The sequence below is a fragment of the Ursus arctos genome, unplaced genomic scaffold (assembly GCF_023065955.2).
Source record: "Ursus arctos isolate Adak ecotype North America unplaced genomic scaffold, UrsArc2.0 scaffold_29, whole genome shotgun sequence".
In the NCBI taxonomy this organism is placed as follows: domain Eukaryota; kingdom Metazoa; phylum Chordata; class Mammalia; order Carnivora; family Ursidae; genus Ursus; species Ursus arctos.
The window spans coordinates 25,987,250-26,009,817 of NW_026622974.1; the positions used below are offsets into that span (position 1 = coordinate 25,987,250).

At 39.0% G+C, this 22,568-nt stretch overlaps 1 protein-coding gene across 1 annotated transcript in view; it reads left to right on the top strand.

Annotated features, from left to right (window-relative positions):
* RIMS1 (regulating synaptic membrane exocytosis 1) overlaps positions 1 to 22,568 on the top strand; it is an 851,235-nt gene that overhangs the window by 124,807 nt on the left and 703,860 nt on the right. The window contains exon 5 of the mRNA XM_057303964.1: positions 5,234 to 5,366. The gene's annotated coding sequence lies outside the window, so the exon portion shown is untranslated. The remainder of the gene's footprint in view (positions 1 to 5,233; positions 5,367 to 22,568) is intronic.

Sequence of the window (22,568 nt, forward strand, 5' to 3'; positions counted from 1 at the left end):
GCTGCAGAAGGTGCCCCCATGGGAATTAGGAGAGTCCTGATCAGTGTATTCAAGTGGGCAAACTACTTGAGGCCCAGAAAATAACCTCCTGAAAGGATTTGCGGTAATAGTGCCTGCACATACACAGGGCCAGGAATAGTACCAGTTTCTACCTGCCAGACTGGAAAACCTCATAATTAGTATGGCATTGGCTAGAGTACACAAAGGCCTTCCTTCAGTTTTGGGAATAACTAGCCTTAGACCAAACATTCCTCCAGTCCTTCCTAAAAAATCTTAAAAGCTGTATTTGAAAGGGTCAAACTGCTTGCAAATAACTTTACTGCATCCTAGAACAAAAGCCAAAAATATCTACAAAAATATTCAGCACTCAACAAGGTAAAAATCACAGTATCTTGCATCCAATAAAAATTACAATGCATGCAGAGAAGCATGAAATTATGATCCATAATGAGGGTTAGGTATGGATTTCTTAGATAATACACCAAAATAATGATAAATTAGATTTCATCAAAATTAAAGACTTTGGCTTTTGCAAAGACACTGCTGAGAGAGCAAAAGGAAAAGCCAGAGATATGGGGCTCCTGGGTGGCTCAGTCAGTTAAGCGTCTGCCTTCGGCTTGGGTCATGATCCCAGGGTCCTGGGATTGAGACCCATGTCGGGCTCTCTGCCAGCAGAAGCCTGCTTCTCCCTCTCCCTGCCACTCCCCCTGCTTGTACCCTCTCTCTCTCTGTCAAATAAATAAATAAAATCTTTTTAAAAAAGCAAAAAAGAAAAGCCACAGATATATAGAGAAAATATTTGCAAATCTGCTAAAAGGCTTGTATTCAGATTATATAAAGAACTCCCAAAACTCAATATTAGGAAAACAACCAATTAAACAATTGGCAAAGTGTTTGAATACACATTTCAGCAAATAAGATAGAAGGCTGGCAAGTAACCACAAAAAAATAATGCTCAACATCAACGGGACTGAGAATTCTGTGCTGAGTGGGTGAAAAACAGAACAAACAAGATTGAATATTAATACTAATATGGCCCCATTCTTATCTGTGCATGATTGAGGCCTAAGCGTATTCAAGTTACATGAGAATCAAGTGACAAATTAAATGTAAAAGACTTAGTACTAGCCTAACTATACTAGGTAGTCATTTTCTTTCTTGCTTGCTCTTTACCCATATATAAGAGCAAGATATATATAATTGTATACATACATTCTCATTTTATGATTTTCTAATCAGCATTTTTTCAGGAGAAATAAAATATGACATAAAAGGTATTAAGGTGCTGGAAAGTCACAAGAAAAAAATGTATTCACTTCTAAATTAGATTTTTATCACATTTTGTCATATTTTATCATATAAGCTCCATGAAGAGCAAGCCTTTTAGTAAGTTTAATACATGTATCTGATATTCGTTCAATAATTAATAATAAAAGAAGCCTTGCTAAATTTAGTATAATGTCCAAATAGATTCATTGCTTTCAAATGTGAATAAGAATATTCAATTCTTTAATTACTTTTCTCAAATAGACTGTAGAAACTACATTAATGTGGAACAGAACGGTTTTCAATCTGTATTACACAGAGCCTGAGGGTTCCTCAGAAAGATGTCTCCAGGGCACAAGGTCTCAAAGGGTTTATGGAAGCAAAAGATCCCTTCCGACTTTTTCTGTGATTGCAAATAAGAGTTCATTTGAAAATATAATTCTGCTATTGGAATAAATAAAGGGAACAAAAAGGAGGAGGAACAGGGGATTCCTTATAAAATTTTTGTTTCTTGGGAATCAAGACATTTGGTGTGATGGCTAGTTTTATGTGTCAACTTGACTGAGCCAAGGGATGACCAGATAGTTGGAGAAACATGATTTTTAGGTGTGTGTGAGGGTATTACTGGAAGAGATTAGCATTTGAATCAGTAGACTGAGTAAAGAAGATTACAGTCCCCAGTGTGGGGGAGCATCATCCAATCTGGTGAGGGCCTGAATAGAACAAAAAGGCAGAGGAAAGTTAAATTCACTCTCTGCCTGATTGCCTGAGCTGGGACATTAATCTACTTTTGCTTTTGACACTCCTGGTTCTCAGGCCTTCCGACTTGTACTGGAATCTCTACCATTGACTCTTGGGCTCTCAGGCTTTTGAACTAGACCACCACCCTTCCTGGGTCTCCAGCATGCAGAGGGCAGATTGTGAGACTTCGCAGGATCCATTATCACTTAAATCAATACTTTATAACAAATGTATGCATGTATGTATTGCTTATTGGTTCTGTTTCTCTGGAGAACCCTGACTAATACCCTTGGGGTGTTACCTAGTTATGTGGTTTGGAGCAAATTATTTACTTTTTGAATTTGGACCTGCAAAGACTACGAATAATGTAGCTTATTTAGCAACCACTAAATAACCCTGGAATAGATCAACAGATCCTGCTGCTTTCACCTTAAAAAAAAAAAAAAGTTGATTATCTGAATTTCAAGACCCTAGTTATGTCCAAATGATTACTATTAAAACATTTTCTCTTAGTTAGATCAAATGTTTGTTTTAAAAATTATGCTGATATCATTACCTTCCTATTAATAGTTACCATTTATCAAAGCATTATTTTGTTTAATTGAATTCTTCCAACAAACATAAGAGTTGGTATTATCTCCATTTTACTATGAAGGACAGTGGAGCTCAGAGATGTTCAATGACTTGTCAAAATTGCATGGTTCTTCAAGACTTTTTAGGCCCCAAGTCCTAGCTTTCTATCCCACAGGCAGTCTTGTTTTAGGATAGCTTTGAACAAGTGATGGAGATTATTTGTGGAATCAGTACCTGAGTATCAGGGATACTTTTGGGTTCTATTATTTAATGAATCATTGTCTACTTGAGTTAGAGCCTAGATAAGACTATGTACATGGTAATCATGTGATCAATATTTTTGAGCAGTCTGAACTGCAAGTACTTTCCCCCTTTTGTTCATTAAAGCGGTATTTCATTAAATATAGCCTACCCAGCTATGTGAGTGGCAGAGCTAGGATTTAATCCTTGTAGGTTCATTCAAACAGCAATGCTATTCTGCCTCCCAAATACTTTTCATTCAGTAACTTTCAATGTACCCTGCAATTAACACTTTAATTTCAAAATAGTAATCCACTTATAAAAATCTAACCTAAAAGAATCTTTAAGACAAGGAGCTTTTTCCTCTTTCCCTTTCAGCACTCAACTCATTTAAATGCTGCATCATTAATCCAAACAGAGATTCTGTGTCTGAACTGTTTCAAAAATACTCAGTGTCTGTATTAGTCCACTCTATAAATTAGTGGTGTCTGGATTAATGAGGTATATTTATATGTACACATAGAGTCATGTAAAAAACTGTGCATCAATAAAATACATTTATACAGTTTATTAGGCATTCCCATTCTTGGGTAATTTAATGGTTGCTACATAAACTACATTAAATGATGACTTTAATTATTGACAATTTGAAACAATGGGAAAATGTACACCTCTATTTGAATCATGGTTCAAAGTTACAACACTCAATTATACTGTTTAATGATTGTTACTTTAATTTTGCTTCTGAGGTGGAAAGTTATTTTTTCTGACTGTTAAACCAATATTACAGCTGGGTCTAAACTATCACAGATCCCTTGAGCCTAAATATTTAATACTTTAGGCTGGTTAAAATGCAGAGAGGCTGAGCCACAGACTGCCAGCCTAAGGCTGCAGTTTGGATTTTCTTTCTTTCTTTTTTTCCCTATAAATTAAATATTACAGCAAGGGCCTGTTAACATTGGTGATTACTGGTTATGAGATCTTTGTTTTCAGGGAGAGAAAAGCTCTGCACACCACTAGGTATATGGCAAGCAAGATTGCTAGATTGCTGTAATGAAATATTTTTTAATTGGGTTGTATTTATAATATCCAAAACTGACATAGGAAGAACTAGAGTACAGGATTTTATTAAATTTAATTAATTGATTAATTAATTATTATATTTAAAGATTTTATTTATTTGAGAGAGAGAGACAGAGATAGCACAAGTGGGAACAAGGGGGAGAAACAGACTTACTGCTGAGTAGGAAGCCTGTTGTGGGGCTTGATTCCAGGACATTGGGATCATGACCTGAACTGAATGCAGACGCTTAACTGACTGAACCACCCAGGCGCCCCTAGAGTACAGGATTTTACTCTCAATATTCAGAATTGTATTAGTTACTAATCTAGTAGAATTCCTGTTCCTATTCATGCCAAATTGTAAATTTATATTGTTAGGGCAGCTCTCCTTCAAAGAGCCCAAGGCACTTTGTATAGAATAATTCTCCCCATCCCTCTGGGAAAAGGGGAGGAAACTTACCAAAAACTCTGTTCACTCATCCTATCCTACAGTCTCAATGATCTAAATACAATTGGCCTTTGAACATGCAGAGTTAGGGGCACTGACCCTAACACAGTAAGAAATCTGAGTATAACCTGACTTTACTAATAGCCCTCTGTTGACTGAAAACCTTACCAATAATATAAACAGTTGATTAACATATATTTTGTATGCTATATGTATTATATACTGTATTTTTACAATAAAGTAAGCTAGAGAAAAAATGTTACTAAGAAAATCATAAGGAGAGGGGCGCCTGGGTGGCATAGCGGTTAAGCACCTGCCTTCGGCTCAGGGCGTGATCCCGGCGTTCTGGGATCGAGCCCCACATCAGGCTCTTCTGCTGGGAGCCTGCTTCTTTCTCTCCCACTCCCCCTGCTTGTGTTCCCTCTCTCACTGGCTGTCTCTATCTCTGTCAAATAAAAAAAAAATCTTAAAAAAAAAAAAAGAAAAAGAAAAAAAAAAGAAAATCATAAGGAGAGAAAATATATTTACAATACTGTATGATAAAAAATGTGTATATAAGTGGATCCACACAGTTCAAAGCTGTGTTGTTCCAGGGTCAAATACTATCTTGGAAGGATTGTATTTCCAGCCCTGATAGGCCAATGGTTGTACCTCATATCAAATTAATATTATGATATAATTATACAAGATTGACAGATCAAAATTAATATATAGATTACTTATTAATGTTATTAAATACTATTAGGGAAGTAGTTTTGCATGATAGTTCAAGAGTCTGGGTTCTTTTTTCAGACTGCCTGAAACAGAATTCAGATATTAGGATGAGACAACTTTGATGGGTTAATTACAATGAATATAAATGATCTCTCTCTCCCTCTCTCTCTTCCTCCCTCCCTTTATAAGGAATGCTATAAGGAACACCCCATCCTACATCACAGTAGAGTTGGTAAAGCATTCCCGTGATGATCAAGCTATCCAGTTTCTACTTGTGGCTCTGCATCCCAGCCCACTGTATGATTCTGGCTTCATCTATGAGGTAAGGGAACAAACTGAACATAGCTTTTCTCTAGTCATTCTGAACCTGCTATCGGGTCTGCTATCCCCTTACACAGATGCTGTAAATACTGCTCACTTGCATTCCCACAGATTCTTCTTGGTACAAGACAGCATTTGGATATTGCAATGAGTTCAGAATCATGGAGTATTTCCTGCTGTGCTTTGTACCCCTTCTTTGTTTGTACTTTGGTTTCATCAGTTTGTAATGACAATTATGACAATAACACTACTACCTACTTATTGCATGACATGGCACGGGGGATCTTAAACAGCCAGACCATCAGGACTGTAGCCTGTCCATCCTCAACAACTGCCTTTGATGAGCATTCAAGAAAGTAGGTCAATAAGTATACATAGAATCATGTGACTAATCACAAGTGGCTACTATAAGAAAATATGTATATAATGTGATAATATGCAGCATGCTAAGTTTATATTGTAGAGGCCTGGTGCAGTGGAAAGAAGACTTGTCTGGGAATCAGAAGATCAAGATAGAGTTTCTGCTTAGCCACTGATTCTTTTTTTTTTTTTTAAGGATTTTATTTATTTATTTGACAGAGAGAGAGACAGCCAGTGAGAGAGGGAACACAGGCAGGGGGAGTGGGAGAGGAAGAAGGAGGCTCCCAGCGGAGGAGCCCAATGTGGCGCTAGATCCCAGGACTCTGGGATCACACCCTGAGCTGAAGGCAGATGCTTAACGACTGAGCCACCCAGGCGCCCCTTAGCCACTGATTCTTGCGTTGAATTTGGTCAATTCACTTCACCCTCTCGACCTCAGAAGGACAGAAGAAAAACCATGTCAAAAACTGGCTACAGTTTGAGCAGTAATAGTCATGGCTGTATATCTCATTCATCTACCCCAGTAGTTGTTAGCCCTGTCTGTACATTAAAATCAGCTGCAAAAGTGGCGACTATAGTTAATAATACTGTATTTCTTACTTGAACGTTGCCAAGAGAGATCTTAGAATTCTCATCACAAGAAAAAGGCTCTGTTAACTGTTTATGGTGATGGATTGTAACTCGATTTATTATAGTAATCATTTCACAATTTAAAAAATCAGCTGCAAAGGTTCTAAGACATACCAACCCTGGACCCTTTCCTTAGAGATTCCAATTCACTTGGACTGGGGTTGGGACCAATCACTGATGGGCTTGAAAATCTCCCAGGTGATTCTAATGTGCAGCCACATTTGAGAGTCGCTGCTTTGAGAGGTCAGAGGAATCCCTCTCCCACTGGATTGTCACTCAGAGTTGCAGCCTCACTGTGCTCGCTTCGGCAACACATATACAAAGTTGCAGCCTCGCTACAGTCAGTTCTGGTAGCTTTCTACCTTTGCCATTTTTTTCTGCTCAAAAGTTTGAATATTACCCCTGAACATGATTACTCTTTTCATTTGGGAGGACAATTTATGTTTCCTTTTAATGTAAAAACAATAATGATAAAAAAGACTCTATGCCTAATTTGGGTTGAAGAGGTAAAGACCAATAGAGAGAAAATTACCTCTGTAGGATAAAGTAATAGGATGCTGAATTTCCTGATGAGGTCCATATGACTGGTTGGAGGCCTACACTGGGACATGAAGAATTGTGGGAAAGATCTTTGGAGGAGACACTGGGTCTAGCAGATGGCAGCAGGCAAGAGCCTACAGAATGAAAGACCAATGAAGGACAAGGACCAGGATCATCACTGCAAGGAAAATATGTCAAGGGATTGAGACTAGTGTGGGAGGGACTGAGGAGTAGGGGGTGGTAGCAGTTACGGTGGTGGTGAAGAACTGGATTTAAAAGAAGTTCAGAGCAAAAGAATATAAGTAAACCATTACCAATAGGTAGCTTCTCTCAGAAATATAAGAAGGAAATAAATAAATAAATAAATAATGAAATAAATAATGAAATAAATAATGAAATAACTAGAAGGGCACTGGGACCTATATGGTCATCTAGGGTAAACTTAAATTATTTTGTTTGGGAATGAATGGCAAAGGGAAAACATTATTTTTACAATTTAAGGGGGATGAACTAGGATCTTTTCCAGTTGTAGGAAATTTTGTTATTTAAATTAAATTTACTTTAATATACATTAGTTTTGTAATTTGAGGCTGGAGTACACTGTCTTCCAGTGTTAGAAAATTTTGTAATATAGTTAAATGCACTTCCATCCTAAGTTTGAACAAAAACTTCTATTTCTGGACCTATCTGTGTAGTTCCAGAATATTAATATATACATACACATATATATGAATACATATACAAATCAATATTATAAATAAAACATGGTCCTTAAAAATGAATTATTATTAATGTTGTGTTAGAAGGCAGGACCAATATTTCAGAACGGTGTCTTATAATGAATAAAACACATTATACACATTACACAATAAAATACATTACTCCACAGAGTAAACACACAAAATAGAAGCACAGTCATACTGAGGATAGAATGCTGAACAGGTATTCCAGTAGCTATATTTTGTAGTTTTGTTTTCCCTTTTGCCATTAACCTGGTATAAATGATTTGATGTTGTGTCTCAATCTTCCATTTGTGGAGGAAAACCAATATCAGCCCTGTTTAAATTGCCGCATGAGAGTCATTGCCATACAACTTGGGCATAGGTAAACCATATTCTTAGTAAACCTGAAAACAATCTGAACCTTTAAGCAGTTGAACCTGGGGATAATTATTTGCCTTATCCGAGAGATATTTTATTCTTTTGTTTAACTCTGGACTAGTCAATGGACTTGTATATGAAGAAAAATATTGTGGACTAGTTTGGTATTGTTTAGTATACGTAAATATGCTACAAGACAAAGCAGAAGATGTGTGCTTCAACACAGATACCAAATTCTAGAGGAATTGAGAGTGAGAAGCCTCAAGGGACACTTAAGACTATTTCAGCGGCAGTATAACCTGAGTTGGCATTATAACCTAATGGCAAAGTAACCTGAGTTAGCAAGTTAAAGGAATGATTCACCAAATAACAAAAACTGCAAAAAATTAGGTAATATTGCACTTCTTGAAGGATAGCACTTGAGATTCTATGAGTTGTATGTTGGGTGAACATATGATTTACCTCCCAAACAGGGACAGTTTTGAGAACGAAATGAGGTCTATTAATAATTATTTTAAATAGTAAATGTAAACTAAGATTATCTTGGGCAAGCTAGGATATAGTGTTAAGTCTGAAACTGGGCAGAGTTTGAGATGTTACCCTACCTGCAGGTTAACAAGTTATATTTTTATATATTAAATTATATATTTATATATTTAACTATATATATGTATGTAGTTATAGTTACATAATTATATACATACTAATGGTAGAAACACAAGATCTCTGGCTGGATCAGAAAGTAGATCTCTTATTTCCTCACAGAGCATCTTGTGTCAGTTCCCCACATGAGAGCTCTGGGAGAACCAGGTGGACCTGCACAGTTACCACAGGAGAGGAACACACTGTGAAACTCACAACTTATATAGCATATGGGCAGCTAGCATGTCTTCCCATCCTCCTCTCTGGGAAGAGAAAGAGACAGAGTGGGGGCAAAGGGGGCTTGCTCTGGAATGTAAACAAATGATCTCTGAGGAGGGGAAGGTTTCTACCTCATTACCTTCATCACCCCGGAATGTAAACAAATAGCTCCAGGGAGACAAATTTCTCTCTCTGGAGGGCTCTATATTTAGGGTTGCTGTTCAATCATCCTTTAATCCAGGCGCCAGTGCTCTTTGCTCAGAAACATTGCAATATTCATGGAACATTTTCTAACAACAATTATGTTGCCCTCGTTGAATATTACTGGTGTGCGTGACTATCTTTTCAAAACCAGGCAGTTAAGGTTAAATGCTGGGTTTTCAGTGCAACCTAATGCTTTCCTTAACTTCTAGGATAGCCTGTTTGGTGTCATATATATGCGTGTTCATATTTGAATTACACACCCAGAGTTTATCCGGTTGAATTGCCCCAAAGAATTCTGGGATGAGAAATATAGACATTAGCTCTATTTTGGGTTGCAAACTACAGAAATCTAACTAAGCTAGCTTGGGGAGAAAAGGAGAATTTGCTATAAGGCCACTGGATGTCTCAGAAAACTCAAGGGAAGGAACAGCTGAACTAAGGGATTCTGACTCTGACTCTTTTCCTTGTTCTCTCTGTACCTCTGCCTCATTCTTCTCTCTCATTGCAGATGACCTTTCTGTGCATCTCTGTCCATTTGGTTTCATATGTAAAATATAGGGTGTTTTTGTTTCAAAATCCTAACAGAGATCTTAATTGATCATTTACATATCTCCTTGTCTTAGACTGTGGTTGCAAGAAACAGAGACACCATTGAGTTACTCTGAGACACTCATGTAGTAACAAAAGAGACCCACAGGGGGTCTTAAGGAAGACTTGTGGATTCCCAAATAAGCAGGATTCAACACTGAGTTAGAATCTAGAATTAAGTGAACTTTTGTCCACAAAAGTAAGATTTTGTTGATCTTTGCCTTTACCATGATTTAGAAATGCACTCTGCTATCGGAACCGCTACTATGCTAGCCAGCAATAGCTACATTACTTCTAGGCAGTGTTCATGAAAAGCATGCCCTCCCTTGGGCACCCCTGGCCTTCCTCCACATGCTTCTCAGTTTCTGTTTCTGGTAAGAACTTTCAAGTCTCCTTTCAGTGGCATCTTTAGAATTTCTGTTTAGATGGGACTTAAGGGTAACAATTAGGTTTGAAGAGAGGCTTTAAAATGAAGTTTTCATTATTAAGAAAAGGTCCATTTTAAGAAATTGAAGTTAGAGTGATAAAGATTATGGAGTAGGGTGAAGCTCTTTCTAACACCAGTTGTCAGAGCTAGAAATGCTCAAATTTCCAAAAGAGAGAATAGAAAGTGACTGTCATCTTTGTTGGGGCAGAGCTTTTGCACTGCCCTAAAGTCATGTGCTCTCCTTGGCTTAATCAGGGGTGTCAAGGAAGGCATGGCCATGTGTCATGGTCCATAGAAAGAGCTATTTGGACCATATCACCTAAGGCTCATGTATCATCACCACCAGTGTTCCTCTGATTAAAGCAGAGGTAAGCTAACCCGCAAGAGTACCAAGTCATTGACTTGAGCCCATTGGTTTGGACGGTGGGCAACCTTGAGTAAGTTATTTCCTCTCTTTAAGCTTTAATTTTCTTGCCTTTAAAATGGGGATAATGTCCCTAATTGATAACTGTAGTGACAAAATAGTGACAATCAAATAAGACAGTAGAGATAGAATTTTGTGATTGGTAAAGCTGTATAAAAGTAAGAAGTTGGGGCACCTGGGTGGCACAGTGGTTAAGCGTCTGCATTCGGCTCAGAGCGTGATCCCAGCATTATGGGATTGAGCCCCACATCAGGCTCCTCCGCTGGGAGCCTGCTTCTTCCTCTCCCACTCCCCCTATTGTGTTCCCTCTCTCGCTGTCTGTCTCTATCTCTGTCGAATAAATAAATAAAATCTTAAAAAAAAAAAAGTAAGAAGTTAATGCCTATAATGCTGTAGAAATTTTATTAAAAAGATTTCATTTATTTATTTGACAGAGAGAGAGTGTACAAGTAGGGGGAGCGGCAAGCACAGGGAGAGGGAGAAGCAGACTCCCCGCTGAGCAGGGGGCCTGATGTGGGAGACATAGGGCTCAATCCCAGGACCCGAGGAACATGACCTGAACCAAAGGCAGATGCTTAACTGACTAAGCCACCCAGGCACCCCAGTAATGCTGTAAAACATTTAAAAGACTTGGGTAATATTAATAATTAAATGGCCGACAATTCCTGAATGCTTCTGCTTTAAAAGCTTTATGCATATTAATTTAATTAATCATCATAATTACTCTATGGGACATGTATTATTATTGTTCCTATTTTAAGATGACAAATCTAATACATACAGAGGTTGAGTAACTTGTTCAAGGTCGTACAGCCAGTAGCTAAAGCTAGGATATAAACCCAGGTGATTTAGCTCCAAAACGAGTACTCTGTTCTACCTAAGTCTGCAATATTGTTTTATTTATTTATTTGTTTGTTTGTTTATTTATTTATCTATTTCATTTTTTATAATTTTTATTTTGTTATATTAGTCACCATACAGTACATCCCCAGTTTTTGATGAAATGTTCCATGATTCATTATTTGCGTATAACACCCAGTGCACCATGCAATATGTGCCCTCCTTAATACCCATCACCGGCTTATTCCAATCCCCCCCCACTGAAGCCCTCAGTTTGTTTCCCAGAGTCCACAGTCTCTCATGGTTCATTCCCCCTTCTGTTTACCCCTCCTTCATTCTTCCCTTCCTTCTCCTGCCGATCTTCCTATTTCTTATGTTCCATAAATGAGTGAAACCGTATGATAATTGTCTTTCTCTGCTTGACTTATTTCACTTAGCATAATCTCCTCCAGTCCCGTCCATGTTACTGCAAATGTTGTGTAATTGTTCTTTCTGATGGCTGAGTAATATTCCATTGTATATATGGACCACATCTTCTTAATCCAGTCATCTGTTGAAGGGCATCTCGGCTCCTTCCATGATTTAGCTATTGTGGACAATGCTGCTATGAACATTGGGGTGCATATGGTCCTTCTCTTCACTACGTCTGTATCTTTGGGATAAATACCCAGTAGTGCAATGCCTAGATCATAGGGTAGCTCAATTTTTAACTTTTTAAATGACTTCCACACTGTTTTCCAAAGTGGCTGTACCAACTTGCATTCCCACCAACAGTGTAAGAGGGATCCCCTTTCTCCACATCCTCTCCAACATTTGTTGTTTCCTGCCTTGTCAATTTTTGCCATTCTAACTGGTGTAAGGTGGTATCTCAAGGTGGTTTTGATTTGAATTTCCCTGATGGCTAATAATTTTGAACATTTTTTCATGTGTCTGTTAGCCATTTGTATGTCTTCATTGGAAAAATGTCTGTTCATATCTTCTGCCCATTTTTTGATTCGATTATTTGTTTCCTGTGTATTGAGTTTGAGAAGTTCTTTTTAGATCTTGGATACTAGTCTTTTATCTGTAGTGTCATTTGAAAATACCTCATTCCATTCTATGGGCTGCCTCTTAGTTTTTTTGACAGTTTCCTTGGCTGTGCTTTTTATCTTGATGAAGTCCCACAAGTTCATTTTTTCTTTTGTTCCTCTTGCCTTTGGAGATACGTCATGAAAAAAGTTGCTGTGGCCGATATCAAAGACGTTGCTGCCTATAATCTCCTCTAGGATTTTGATGGATTCCTGTCTCACATCAAGGTCTTTCATCCATTTGGAGTTTATCGTTGTGTATGGTGTGAGAGAGTGGTGAAGTTTCATTCTTTTGCATATAGCGGTCCAGTTTTCCCAGCACCATTTATTGAAGAGACTGTCTTTTTTCCACTGGATGTTTTTTCCTGCTTTGTCAAAGATTAGTTACCCAAAGAGCCAAGGGTCCATTTCTGGGTTCTCTATTCTATTCCGCTGGTCTATGTATCTGTTTTTGTGCCAGTACCATGTTGTCATTGTGATCACAGCTTTGTAGTATAGCTTGAAATCTGGCAACGTGATGCCCCCAGCTTTGTTTTTCCTTTTCAACAGTTCCTTGGAGATTCGGGGCCAGAATTTTCTGTTTCCATACAAATTTAAGGACTATTTGTTCCAGTGCTTTGAAAAATGTCATTGGTATTTTGATCGGGATGGCATTGAAAGTGTAGATTACTCTGGGTAGCATGGACATTTTAACTATGTTAATTCTTCCGATCCATGAGCATGGAATATTTTTCCATCTTTTTGTGTCTTCTTCAATGTCTTTCAAGAGTGATTTGTAGTTTCTAGAATATAGATCCTTTACGTCTCTGGTTAAGTTAATTCGAAGGTAACGTATGATTTTTGGTGCTATTATAAATGGAATGGATTCCCTAATTTCTCTTTCTTCAGTCTCATTGTTCGTGTATAGAAATGCAACTGATTTCTGAGCATTGATTTTGTATCCCGCCACATTACCGAATTGCTGTATAAGTTCTAGTAGTTTGGGGGTGGAGTCTTTTGGGTTTTCTTTTTTTTTTTTTTAAAGATTTTTTATTTTTATTTATTTGACAAGAGAGAGACAGCCAGCAAGAGAGGAAACACAAGCAGGGGAGTGGGAGAGGAAGAAGCAGGATCCCAGCGGAGGAGCCTGATGTGGGGCTCGATCCCAGAATGCCGGAATCACGCCCTGAGCCGAAGGCAGACGCTTAACGACTGCTCCACCCAGGCGCCCCTTGGGTTTTCTATATAGAGTATCATGTCATCTGCAAAGAGAGACAGTTTCCCTTCTTCTTTGCCGATTTGGATACCTTTTATCTCTTTTTGTTGTCTGATTGCTGTTCCAAGGACTTCTAGTACTATGTTGAATAATAATGGTGAGAGTGGGCATCCTTGTCGTGTTCGTGATCTTAAGGGAAAGGCTTTCAGCTTTTCCCCGTTGAGAATGATATTCACTGTAGGCTTTTCATAGATGGTTTTTATGAAATTGAGGAATGTAACCTCTATCCCTACACTCTGAAGGGTTTTAATCAGGAAAGGATGCTGTATTTTGTCAAATGCTTTTTCTGCATCAATTGAGAGGATCATATGGTTCTTGACTCTTTTCTTGTTGATATGCTCTATAACACTGATCAATTTGCAAATGTTGAGTCACCCTTGCATCCCAGGGATGAATCCCACTTGGTCTTGATGGATAATCCTTTTAAGGTACTGTTGGATCCTATTAGCTAGGATCTTGTTGAGAATTTTGGTGTCCATATTCATCAGGGATATCGGTCTGTAATTCTCCTTTTTGATGGGGTCTTTGCCTGGTTTGGGGATCAAGGTAATGCTGGCCTCATAGAATGAGTTTGGTGGTTTTCCTTCTGTTTCTATTTTTTGAAACAGCTTCAGGAGAATAGGTATTATTTATTCTTTGAATGTTTGGTAGAGTTCCCTGGGGAATCTGTCAGGTCCTGGACTTTTGTTTTTGGGGATATTTTTGATCACTGCTTCAATCTCTTCATAATTAATCGGTCTGTATAAAAAATCAATTTCTTCCTGTTTCAGTCTTGGTAGTTTATAGGTTTCCAGGAAGGCATCCATTTCGTCCAGGTTGTTTTAATTATTGGCATAAAGCTGTTGATAAAAGTTTCTAATGATCCTTCCTGTTTCATTGGTGTTGGTCGTGATCTCTCCCCTCTCATTCATAATTTTATTAATTAAAAGAATAAACTTATTCTTTTGAATAAGTCTGGTCAGTGGCTTATCGATCTTATTTATTCTTTCAAAGAACCAGCTTCCAGTTCTGTTGATCTGCTCTACTGTGCTCCTGGTTTCTAATTCATTGATCTCTGCTCTAATCTTGATCACCTGCCTTCTCGTGCATGGGTTAGGCCTGTTCTTCTGTTCCAGCTCCAGCTTCGTGAGGTGGAAAATAAAAACTGCATTTTAGATTTTTCTATTCTTTTGAGTGAAGCTTGGATGGCTATATATTTCCCCATTAGGACTGCATTTGCAGTGTCCCACAGGTTTTGGACTGATGTGTTTTCATTCTCATTGGTCTCCATAAATTATTTATTTATTTATTTATTTATTTATTTATTATTATTTTTTTAATAATGATTTTTTATTATATTATGTTAGTCACCATACAGTACATCCCCGGTTTTCGATGTAAGGCTCGATGATTCATTAGTTGTGTATAACACCCAGTGCACCATGCAATATGTGCCCTCCTTACTACCCATCACCGGTCTATCCCATTCCCCCACCCCTCTCCCCTCTGTAGCCCTCAGTTTGTTTCTCATAGTCCATAGTCTCTCATGTTTCATTCCCCCTTCTGATTACCCCCCCTTTCTTTCCATAAATTATTTAAACTGATTTTTAATTTCCTGGTTTACCCAATCATTCTTGAGCAGGATGATTCTTAGTTTCCAAGTGTTTGAGTTTCTTCCAAATTTTTCCTTGTCATTGAGGTCCAGTTTCAAAGCATTGTGGTCTGAGAATATGCAGGGAATAATCTCAGACTTTTGTTATCAGTCGAGACTTGTTTTGTGACCCAGTATATGGTCTATTCTGGAGAAAGTTCCATGTGCATTCGAAAAGAATGAGTATTCTGTTGTTCTGGGGTGTAGTGTTCTATATATATATCTATGAGGTCTATCTGGTCCAGTATGTCATTCAAAGCTCTTGTTTCTTTGTTGATTTTCTGCTTAGGTGATCTGTCTATTGCTGAGAGTGGAGTGTTGGGGTCCCCTACTATTAACATATTATTATCTGTATGTCTCTTTATTCTGGTTAAGAGTTGGCTTGTGTATCTAGCTGCTCCCCTGTTGGGGGCATAGATATTTATAATTGTCATATCCACTTGTTGGGTACATCCTTTAAGAATAATATAGTGTCCTTCTGTATCTCTAACAACAGTCTTTAGTTTAAAATCTAATCTGTCTGATATGAGAATTGCTACCCCAGCTTTCTTTTGAGGTCCATTGGCATGAAAAATGGTTTTCCATCCCTTCACTTTCAGTCTGGATATATCTTTAGGTTCAAAATGAGTCTCTTGCAGACAGCAAATGGATGGGTCGTGTCTTTTTATCCAATCTGCAACCCTGTGGCATTATGGGAGCATTTAGGCCATTCATATTGAGAGTGATTATTGAGAGATATGATTTTAATGATGTCATGTTGCCTGTGAAGAATTTCTGTTCTGTATCACTCTTGGGATCTTTTTACTTTTATAGAAACTCCCCCCTTAATATTTCTTGTAGGGCTGGCTTGGTGGTCACATATTCTTTCAGTTTCTGCTGGTCTTGAAAGGTCTTTGTCTCTCCATCAATTCTGAATGACAGCCTTGCTGGATAAAGGATCCTTGGCTGCATGTTCTTCTCAGATAGAGCTTTGAAAATACCCTGCCAACCCTTCCTAGCCTGCCAGGTCTCTGTAGACAGGTCTGACATTATTCTGATGTTTTTCCCTCTGTACGTAAGGATTTTCTTCCTCCTGGCCGCTTTCAATACTGTATCCTTGGATCTAATATTTGCGAAATGCACTATGACATGACATGGTGTAGGTCTGTTCTCATTGACTTTGGGAGGGGTCCTCTCTGCCTCTTGGACACAAATGCTTTTTTCCTTTGCCAGATTAGGGAAGTTCTCAGATACAATTTGTTCAAATATCTCTTCTAGACCTCTTTCTCCACCCCCTCGGGGATGCTGATGATTCTGACATTGGAATGTTTCATTGAGTCAGTAATCTCCCATAATCTACATTCTTGAGATTGGATTTTTTTGAGCCATGTTTCTGTTTTAACTTTCTCTTCTACCATCCCATCCTCCAGTTCACTAATTCGTTCTTCTGCCTCATTTACCCTGGCAGTCAGAGCGTCTAGTTTAGACTGCATTTGATTCATAGCATTTTTAATTTCTGCCAGATTCACTCTCATTTCCACTCTTAGAGATTCTATATTCTCGTTAATGTTTTCATTAATATTTTTTTCAAGCCTACACATAATCTTGACCATTGTTACTCTGAACTCCATTTCTGACAATTTGGTTATTTCCATATCCCTCAGTTCTGTGGCAGAGGCTTTTCTTTGCTGGGGGGGAATTTCTCCTCCTTGTCATTCTGATGAGGAGAGTTTGCGGGGATGCCCAGAGCCCAAATTATTAACCAGGACCCAGGCAGTGTGCACTTGTTTTATAGGGACCTTAGGGATGTGGGCTTCTTGATTTTTCAGCCTGCCTTCTGGGGGAGGGGCCTGCTGCGCTGATACTCAGGCAACCCTGTTTGGGTAGAGTCACCTTGTCCCCTGGAAGGGGGGACGGGGATGGGCACAATGTGAGCTGGTATTTCCGGGCTTTAGTTCTCTGACGGCTTTCCCTGGCGGTTTTCTGTGACTCTTCTGAGAGTCAGAGCAGCAGTGGCCGTATCCTAGCCTCTGTCTCAGAATAGAGAGGTCACAGTCTGCTCTTCACTGAGCTTTCTTTGCCACTTTAACTCTGTTTCTATCGGTGCTGCTAAAAACCCTGCAGCGTCCCAGTTTGTGCCCCCCACAGCCGCTCTCCCAGCCCTCACTTCCAGGGCCAGCACGTCTCTGTCCTTGGTGCTTCTAACGCTGCCAGCCGCCCCCGGTTTCCGGGCGTGCTCCCGAGCTCTCAGTTTCAGTCTAGTTCGAGTGTGCGCTCCAGAGCGCCGGTTTTCAGTTTGGACGCGCATGCGCTCCTGAGCTTCCGGTTTTAGTCTGGTTCCAGTGAGCGCTCTGGAGCTCCGATTTTCAGTCCAGTCGCACGCGTGTTCCCAGACTCACGGTCTCAGTCTGCTCTCTCGTGGGTGCCCTTCCGCGCGAGTCCGGCACACTCCCCAGCGCAAGTGGCTACTGCTTCCCGGCGCCAGAGCTCGTTGGCTCCCTCCCCCTTCCGTTTATCATCTGATATCTGTGCGGGGATTCACGGCTGCCTGTTTCGTACCTCAATATTCAGCGCTGGAAATGTTCGTTTGTAGAGATCCAGATGTGTCTTCCTGCATCTCAGGCTGATTCCTTGGGTTTTCAGGATGGTCTGGTAGATATCCAGCTCAACTCGGGACCAGCTGAGAAAGGGTCTCCTACTCCTCCGCCATCTTTTCTCCTCCTTGCAGAAAGTGGTCACTTTTCTGTTCATAGTGTTTCTGCTACTCTTTTCTTCATTCTCCAGTTGCGTTCATAGGTATTCAGAATGGTTTGGTAGCTCTCTAGCTGAATTCCTGGGACCAAAAGAACTTTAGGTCTCCTGCTCCTCCGCCATCTTGGAACCTCTCTGAACTCCCTCCTTTTAGGTTTTTATGGACACTTCATGTTGTAGGCATGATTGATGCAATCACCGGCCACTTGAGCTCAATCTCCTGGCCCCTTCTGGTCCAGAGTTCAGCTGCTGCGGACGCACCAGGTACTGGAGCTGGGCCGAGACCCACAAGCAAGGACACATCCGGCGGGAGGACAACGTCGTCGTGGCAGCAGGGCATGCACTTGGTGTTTACGGAGAAGAGGCCACTGAGCGCCACAGACGTGGGTTGCACCACAAGAAGCTGCACAGGTGGAGCTAAGTCTGCAATATTGTGATAAAATTCCATGATCTATTAATAGACAATATAAAAAGTATAAATTCATCCATTGGGTACAGAAATCAGCTTTCTGTACTGTCCCAAAGAGCTAATAATAACCTTAAAAACTTAATGAGTTCTTATATGAGAAAAGCCTCCACTTTACACACATCTGATATTGGCCAAAGTTTTGCCACTTGTTGGTTTAAAAGATTGCCTTCATTTGTTTTACTCGTGTTTCCACACTTTGGTTAGAGAGTTTCTTTATTCTTTTAGAAGTACCCATAACTATTAGTCAACTCTTTGACCAAAAAATTAAATCCCTTGATCTTTTGTAAAGAAAATAGCTCTATAATTGTCATCTCTCTTTGTTAAGAAATTCAGTTCCTTTCAAACATATGCCAAAGCAAACATTGGTTTTTCTGAATCCCACAATTTTCTAATTTCCTAGTTAATACTTTGATGTGTACATACAGATTTTCTGAAAATAATCGAAAACTTCTATTGCTCAAAACTGTTCCTATTTTAATTATGTAGCTTTTTATAAAGAAAAGTTTGACAGGTAGTTCTTATTTTGTTCTTTTTTTAACGATTTATTTATCTATTTTAGAGAGAGAGTGTGTGTGTGTACAAGCGAGGAGGGAGGCAGAGAGAGAGGGAGAAAGAGAGAGCATCCCAAGCCGAATCCCCACTGAGCACAGAGCCCTATGCCAGGCTTGATCCCACAACCCTGAGATCACGACCTGAGCTGAAACCAAGAGTCAGATGCTTAACCAACTGAGCCACCAAGGCACCCCTTATTTTGTTCTTTTTACTTTCACTTATTTTAGTTTTAAAAAATTAACATACATTTCATATTAATAGTTATTTGTAAAGGGTCTAAATATTCCACATGATTCTCACTTTCCACAAACATATAGTACAAAAGCAGGGAAGAAATAGGCATAATAATGTACTATTAGTATTATTATTTTAATACCTAACAATCATCAAGGATTTTCTATGTTCTAGGAACTGTTTTTGAGTGCTTTACATGTGTAATTCATTTAATCTACACAACTCTACAGCATTGGTGTGGCAAAGATTACTGGGTTTCTCACTAGTTTTTATTCTCCTGTTTTGATATAGTAATAGAAGTTTCAGCAAAAGGCATATGGTATCTCTTGATACTAGATGTGGCCACTGAATATGTTCTGGCTAATGGGATGTGAGCGGAAGTGACTTGGGGGAAATTCTGGATCATAGCTGTAATGGAAATGAGAGCCTACTCCTTCTCTTACTCCTCTCCTGCTAGCTGCAGTGTGGACATCTAGCCAGGCGGGAGCTGGAGTAGCCATCATGGTCCATGAGATGGAAGCCACATTTTAAGAAGAGCAGAATTTGACAAAGGAGCCTAATCCCACAGTCTCACAGCCACCTCCTCAACCCTACACTCCTCCATCAGAAATAAACTTCTATTTCTTTTAGGTGGCTGTTATTTTTCCACTATCTAACTAATGCTGTTGGTATCAACACCATTCTCACTTTGACATTGGGTAAACTGAAGTACTCAGAGGTTAAGTGATTAGTAGTAGAACCAGGATTTGAACCACAGTTTGGCTTCAGAGTTTTCCCTCTTAACCATAACATTCTACTGCCTCTGATAAAATTAATTTGTACTTAGTTAATTTTAACACATGTGATTTTCTGCCATCTGTGATTTAGGAGGTCAAGGAATTTTTCTTTGCTCTGCCGTATTTTGGAATGGGTAAGGGGTATGGTTGAAATTATCTGGATATGGCTAGATTTATGTAGGGAAGGATAGTAAGGCTGATCATGGAAAGCAGAAGAAAGGGCAGAAGATCATGATAGGGAGATAATTAAATGGGGAAGTGAGGTTTGATTAAACCATTAAAGAGGTTTGATTTGGGCACAGCTGACATGGTGGGCAAATAGTAACTATGATGAAGAGGAAGGAGATAAAATGAATGTTTTCATGTCTGTGGCTTCTCTGGCTCCATGTCAGTTGAGTCAAGGTTGCCTAACATCTTGAAGTTGGTCTGATGAGCTGCAAGTTCCATAGAACAATAAAGATTATCTTCTCCAAGGTCCAAAAGAGCATATGATGCTCTCAAAACTTGAGTTTCAAGGTGACCTTCTCCACATAGTCTCTTCAGTTTTAATGCCTTCCTGGCTTCCTGGAAACCACCAGGAGCAGCATTTCATAGAAAAGCATTTAAAGCTACAATTTTACTCTGCTGTCTATCCTGGATTTTCCTCTGTCAGTTTTTTGACAGCAAGGGTAAGATAGCCCATGGGATTAGAAAGTATGATATCTAAAATTAGAAGATTCTGGAACCATCTCAGATTGACCCCTTACTTTCCATATAGGTTGGCCTAAATCCATTGCAGAACAGAAATGTTTCCTCTCATCATATGATTTTTGAATATGTTTCTTCACTTCTCTGGATTTCATTCTCCTTAAGTTTGAATGGAAAGCTTGGAAAGAGAGTGGAAGTCATTCACAGGGATAGCCCTCCATGGTTTTCCCTTCTCAATAGCTTTGAATTCTCAAAACACTGAAAAAGAAGTCATAGGCCATGAATTTTCTTGAATTCTTCCTTAACTCTTCATTGTCCCAGTTACTTAGATAATTGGGAGTCTTATGCACTCATGCCTTTGTCTAAGAATCCATGAAAGAGGAAATGGATGTCTTATTAGGCAAGATGACTTGTATTTGCTTAAACTATGACTAAGGCAAAAAGATAATTCCACCTTTAGGAAAGTGGAATTGTTCTAGGGAGAACAATAAGAAGATGCATATGGGCTCCACATTTCTGCCATCTAGGCAAGACTTCTCATTGAAAGAAGAATGTCCTAACTTCTAACTTCATGAACGTCCTTTCCAGAGAGGAGTGGTATTGACCCTCACTAACAAAGAATTCAATACAATTCAGCATATGCTTGATGCAAATCATTATCAAGTTGATAGGGCTTTATGCATGGCAAATTGCTTTCACAGTACAAGGCCCCCTGCCCAATGTAGGTGAGACACATGAATAAAATATGATCCCTGCTCAGAAGGGTTCCATAATCCAGAGTAGAAAATAGACACATGCATAAATAATTCTAACTCAAGATAGACCCTGATATGTACTTTATTAGGAAATGCTAGGAGAACAGTGCAGGAGAGATTACTTCCAATAGGGCTGTAAATGAAGGTTTTTTGCAAAAGTGAGAATTTGTCAGACCTATTGCTAATAGCAAATGTAATTTGTCATCTACTTTACATAGATTATTTCTTTTATGTTTTATTCTCACAATAACCCAATGAGGAAGTACAACATGAAGAAAAAAGCTGGAACATGCAGGAAATTTATTGGGTTAGAGGTACATGTAGCAGGAGTTGATGCTGCTATTTACCTAGAGCAAACTACAGAGTTGCCCATGTGAGAAGCATCTAGATTTTAAATCACTGCCAGTAATTGAAGAGTGTGCCCTATGGCTTTTGATTTGGGGCTCCTAAAGCAGATTTTATGCATGTCTCATAGTCTGTATTCTAAGTCTGTTGATACTAACATGCCTTTCAGATTTGGAAAAGATCCTTCTCAGGATTTTCATATAATGTGGTAGCCAACAAGTGGAAAATTGGAAATTTCATTTTATTGTGTTGAACCACATGAAATTGTCATCTTTGTAGGAATATTGACATTTTCATGTAATTCAACCTTAATGTACATAGATAACATTGGGCAGCCATTACTTGACTTTAGGACAGAGGGTGACATGATCAAATTCGGGTTTTGAAAGGGTAAGCATGGGAATTTTATTTACTTTACTTTACTTTAAATTAAAATTTTGAGGCAATGTTCCATGATTCATTGTTTGCGTGTAACACCCAGTGCTCTATGCAATACCCATCACCAGGCTAACCCATGGGAATTTTAGAGGAGGTACTGGAGTACAAGGACCTGAAGGCAGGAAAGACCTAATACAGTGGTGTTAGTGAGAGATGCTAACACCTGAATGAGTCTCTCGCATTAGGTGTGGGCTTCTTCAGGGCAGATACCGTGTTTCTGGTAAACGTCTACTGAGAATGGTGTAGGTGCCCAAAAGAGAATTATTAAATGAGTAAGTGAGAGGGTAGGAG